The 6000-nt window shown below is 35.9% G+C and overlaps 1 protein-coding gene across 2 annotated transcripts in view; it reads right to left on the reverse strand.

The window, feature by feature from the left end:
• The window catches only part of enox1 (ecto-NOX disulfide-thiol exchanger 1), a 136982-nt gene extending 131278 nt beyond the window's left edge, over positions 1–5704 (reverse strand). For both annotated transcript variants that reach the window (XM_051118923.1, XM_051118925.1), the window contains exon 1: positions 5547–5704. The gene's annotated coding sequence lies outside the window, so the exon portion shown is untranslated. The remainder of the gene's footprint in view (positions 1–5546) is intronic.
• Positions 5705–6000: the final 296 nt, after the last annotated feature.

Consider the following 6000-nt stretch of genomic DNA (forward strand, 5'->3'; position numbering starts at 1 on the left):
GAGGGTGAGTAAATTCTCAGCAAATTTCCATTTTTATGTGAGCTATTTCTTTAAAGAGATTTCTTGTCTGCATCCAGAGTGTCTTTGTATCAACAGCAGACCTATTAAGAATATATCAGCACAGACACCTGGTGATCGCAATTTTCCGCAGTTGATCTTTACAATTTATGTTTTATTTGGAGGTTCACGCAGTGATAAGTAACGGTTAATGAGAAAAGCGCCTGTAGAAGAAATATCTGCATGTGAGCCTAATTGGACGCTCATTTGATCGATGGAAAAAAACACAACTGTTTTTTTGCAAAAATACTGGCCAGCAGTGAGACCTTTTACTTTCACAGATGATTCAAAGATTTGAAAAACAGACTCTGTGGAAAGTATTGGAGCAAACTACAATGCCAATCCAGTTAGTGAGGATAATTTAATTTGAAAGGGAAGACATTGTTATGGCATTCTTTTGTAGCATTGCTGAATTTGTAAACAATATGAGTGCGTGAGGAAATGTTTCCATGACTTTCTAAAGCTTTGTAATCTTTGAATCTTAACTGTTTTATTACCATAATGTTGTTAAAAAATCACAATGATGCATTGTCTCATTTTCATGAATCCGCCATGAAGTCATTTACAGATGGGAATGCTTATTTCTAATTACCATGAATTAAATGCAGAGAAACATGTGCAACCTTTTTTAAATAAAAGCAACTACAAACAGAGGTGCAATAAATAAATAAATAAATAAAAGCTACATATATTTACCAGAGTCTAATTCCACAATCAGTGCATCTTTGAAACAAAAGCAGCAGCAATAAAAATGCTGTGACTATCGTCAGAGGCTTTTATTTAATATATTTACTTGAAACACACCTGCATCATCCTTATAGTACACTTGTTACATCTCCATCTCCCTCTAGAGATCCATTTGAAATGTATCTTATGCAACAGTCAGTTTTGGTTTTCTTTGCATCAATCTGAATGCATGTTTATATACCTATATCACTATATCTTCAGATAGTAATGTCATTTTTCCCTGCTGAGAAATAACACATAACACATTTTTCAAATGTATGCACTTACCAAAAAAAAAAAAAAAAACATTTCAGTCTTCACATTATATTCACTGGGATTCACAGAACCAGATGGGGCCTAGAATTAAACCTCTTGTGCCTATTGCACCCTGACTAGAAATATATTATTTATGTATCATAATAAATAGCAAGCCAAGCATTCAAAATTTATTTTGTCTTCACAGCTCTTTACTATAGGTCCTACTGCCATCTCTGATTAAAGTGTGGATTTGGTTATTTTGTACTGAATTTTGCTTAGCCATCTATAAAAAAACTAATTTCCTATTGTTTCAAAAACAGTACTTGTTGAGATACTTCACTGACCCAGAATAGAAAATAATGTTGTAACAAATGCATACCGAGTTCACTGCCTCATAATGACAGCCCATAAAGATTTCTAGAGCACTTTCCCTCACAGCAACTAAAAGGTCAACAGAAATTTGCAGGTTTTACAATTGACTTTTGTTTACATTTTAACCTGAATGAAATCAAACCATTTCTAATTCTCTGTTTCCACAAAAGACTTTGTGATTTATTAAATTCTGTAGTACTATAGCTGCATTGATTGTTCAGGGGGAATCAATTGCATTTAAACCAGTGTATAGTTTTTAGAATATATAATGAACAGTTTCTAATGTTCTCGTTATCATTATTCTAGTGATATTCACACTAACATAATGATTACAAGTCTGATATTGCTTTTACACAGCATTTTAACATGCAAGTAATTACGACTGAGTAAACACATTTCTAACAAGCATTGACCAGTTGAGTTGTATATTTAATTGTCAAAAAAATAGTTCCAAAAGAAGCCAAAGCATAGCTTTGCATGTAACCATGCAACGCACAAGCTGAAAGCTGGACTGGAACAGCATATATGAGTGGAATGGAACTATACACTGTAAAATGTTTTGACCAGTTTCAACTTAAAACTTAAGTTTAGGAGCTGCCATAAAATTGTAAGTTAAATCAACTTAAAAGTACAACTCATTTTAACTCATTTTATTGTAATAAAATGAGTTAATAAAATGACGTTTTTAGTTGAAACTGGTCAAAACTTTTTACAGTGTAGATATTTGCCCTCTCTTGTTGAAAGTGTTCTGTAATCTCTCCCACTCTGCTCCAGGTTTTCCCTCAACACAAAATAGTGAGCCGCACAAGCGATCATGGATCAAGACACTCCAAACATACAACATAGGCCTACTACATACATACATTAAAAAAAACATACACGCAAAAAAAAAAAAAAAACACAAGCTTTCATTCACAAGAGAAAATGCAGACATTCTGACATTCAAAATATTCTCCCATGAAATCACAATGGGAATCCGTGCACTGATGAAATTTTGCCTGACAATTTTGTGTCAGGTTCAAGTTTGGTGAATGAATTTGCATCGTTGACCAGGGCTACATCTGAAAACCTAGGCAGCTGAAACTGATTTCCAGCAATGACTTCAACAAAATGGCAACAAAATGGTTTAATGATCTACAACAAAACAGAATGAGCTTTAGTGATAATTAAGTGACTATTTAATTGCTATAATACTGATTAATCCCTAGAAATAACATCAAAAGTGCAAAACGTTGACCAGAAACATAAATTTACACATTAACTGACCATCAAATGCAATTTTCAAATGCCATGTTCGGCTGTGTCCGAAAACCTAGGCAGCTGACTTGCTGCCTCGCTGCCCTATCAGGCAATGACTTTGAAGGCTGTGAAGGAAACTCCAGTAACAAATGTTTAAGTTGTACATTATGGAGAAAAACGGTCTAATATAGTAATATTTAAATGCTTTAATAATACATGAAGACCTCAATGTCATTGTCCATCGAAGGTCTGTGTCGGAGAAGACGACTGAGAATGGCAGCTATTTTTGGCTTGAAAAATAAAAGCACCGATGTAAATATTATTGCAGAACAGGTTATTGTTATTAGAGGCTGTTTTATTATTAGTAGTACTATATTGTAAATATTATTTTTATTTACCACATACAGGATTAAGGGAAATCGAAGGCAGAGAAGGATACATCTATGCTGCCTTTAAAATTAGATCAGAAGAAGGTACCTCTGAAGACAGGAAGTGAAGCAGAATTTGGGTTCGGCCATGCCTTGATGCCTTTCTGCCTTAGAACGCTGCCTCCGAACGCAGCATTTTAGAGCTTTCGGATGCAGCCTTTATTTTGTTGCTCAACCATCATGGAATGAAACGCACAGGATTGTAGGATATCTAAAGGCAGCATGGATACATCTATGCTGCCTTCAAAAATCGACCAGAGGAAGGTATCTTAGGAGGCAGGAAATTGGATTCAATTGCCTTGATGCCTTCCTTCTATCTTGAAATGTGTCCTCCGAAGCCAGCATTTTCCACTTTTCGGATACAGGCCAGAAGTCGCTGCCTAACCACCTTATTTTTCCTGTAAGAGCAGGCGCAGCCATTTGTAAATTTTATGGGTCTGACTTCTGGTCTCATCCACATCCAGCTATTTTTAGCTGTACAAAACAGCTCGTTTTGTTGCTTGATATTGCAAACTGGTGTGTCTTGCCATGTTATTTTAATGCATTTTCTTAATTACAAGCACACTGGTTTGTAGAGCAAACCGTGTTATTGTTTACTGCACATTGTTATTCTTCTCATTATTTTCCTATAGCGGATAACGAAACGGAAGTCTCACCCATAGGCTTATTTGCGTTACTTACGTTGAACAAAAAGGTGGATAATAATTGATATAAAAATACAAAGAGTAAGAAAATATATTTCATTTGCTGTTATCAACAACATGTACACTGTAAAAAATAAAAAACACAATTTGTTGAATCAGCTTAAAATAATTTGTTACCCCACTGCCTTAAAATTTAAAAAAAAATAAGTTTAGTCAACTTGAAATGTTAAGTTGTACTAAGTAACAACTTAGATATTTGTTTGCTTAAACTTAACAGATAGGTAAGTAACCCAGCTGCCTTCAAATTTTAAGTTGATTCAACTCAAATATCAAAAGTTGTCACTTAGTATAATTTAACATTTCAAGTTGAATAAACTTTTTTTTGGAGTTGACTGAACTTAAAATTTTAAGGCAGCCAGGTTACAAATTATTTTAAGTTGACTCCACAAATTGTTTTTTACAGTGTAGTGCATTAAACATATATTATGTCAAGGTTTCCCAAAATGGGTTTGTGAAGGAACTGCAGGGGTTTTGGGGGGTTTCATGAAAAGCTAATAATTCATTAAATCATAAAAAACAATAACTTTGAAATGAATCAAAAATAAAACACTAAAAAAAGAAATATTTAATTATAAGCACACTGGTTTGTAGAGCAGTTTTAATGTTTACTGCACGTTGTTATTCTTCTCCTTATTTTCCTATAGCAGATAACAGCACGTTGAATAAAAAGGTGGATAACGTGGCGGATTATGTGTGCGGAGCCTTGTAAAACCATAAGACATTCACAGTGAACGAGAACGCCTAAAGAGCAGCATCTACTCTGTCACTGCTACAGCACTGATTATCCCACTCCAGGCAAATTCGCTACGCAATGAGCCAATCAAATTTGAGGACCGGAACAAACAGTAAACTAAAGAAAGAAAATTAGCCACGTATTTAGAATGTCACATTATTTTAAAAGTTCTTGTTTTTGTTTTTGTTTGTTTGTTTAAGATTAGTGTCACAGCCAGCTTATAAACAAAAACAGTGTCACAACAAACATTTGATATTTTAAAAATAATTTGATAAACATTTTGCACAGTTGATAATCAACGGCTCGAGATGGAGCATATTAAAGTAACTTTGTTTTCTCAGAATGTGGACCTTGTAGCGTTCAGCCAGCAGAACTCTCTCCATGGTGCTGAAGCGGTTGCCCAGGTGACATGATATCAAGGGCATCGGCGTTTCTACAGAGCCGCTGAACCATCTGACGCGCACGAAACCCCAGTGATTAGTAAAACAAACTACGAAAATGACCCGACGTTTAACACTTTAACATCTCAAAGCAGAATAACCAACGCATGCTGTCTTCAGCCTGTTTCCAAACATCGTAAAGCCGAGAAACTTATCGCTTATGACCGCTTATCACTTTTAGCATGCTATGTGAACGAAATAATATCCTTGATGAAGTTGGCGTAGCTGTCTTTCCAGTGAACTCCGTATCCAAAACAACTTTCAAAACTGATATAGGCTAATATTCAACATACAACAATCTATAATAAACATTGTGTCTCAACAAGTATTTCAACAAGTATAATATCAATTCAGTCTGAAGAGAACCAACGCGGTTTAGAAAACAAAAACATACACCATGTGAATAAAACGTAAATACACCGCTCGTAAATGTTGTTGATGCTTCGATAGGGGGAAACATTGTGATGGAGCTCAGCTCAGTCTGATGAAATGAGAAGAATGGGAACTAGCAGACGCTATCAGGACTGGGACGTACACAGGGAACGAATACACACAACAGCAACACTGAAGAATGAAGAACGACTCTTACCGGTCTGAATCAAGCCTGCTCCGAGCCCCGGTGTGATTCGGCGTAATAATCCTGCGAAATAAACGTGAATGAAGCTGAATGGCGAAACGTTGCCCGTCGTCGCTCTTCAGTGCTGCTGCATCTGACGGCACAGCTGCTGTTTCCACGCGCTGAGAACGAGAGACTGAGGCGCGCGACACGGATCAGCGTGCACGAGTCCACAGCGAACTGCCTCCAATGAGAGGGGACAGTTCGTGTGCGTTTTAATAAAACCGATGTGTGTTTTATGTCTACAAACTTACAGATGATCTTAAATCACGAGTCAGTAGGGTCAGACTATATGTTAACACTGTGCAATAACAATATTTACTGCATGACTTATGATTGACAAATAAATGATTAAAGGAAGACTTTAACAACCAATATTCAGATGTAGGCTATTGTTCTTTGGTACGATGCATTTAGAGTTTAGTCT

The sequence above is a fragment of the Labeo rohita genome, chromosome 9 (assembly GCF_022985175.1).
Source record: "Labeo rohita strain BAU-BD-2019 chromosome 9, IGBB_LRoh.1.0, whole genome shotgun sequence".
In the NCBI taxonomy this organism is placed as follows: Eukaryota; Metazoa; Chordata; class Actinopteri; order Cypriniformes; family Cyprinidae; genus Labeo; species Labeo rohita.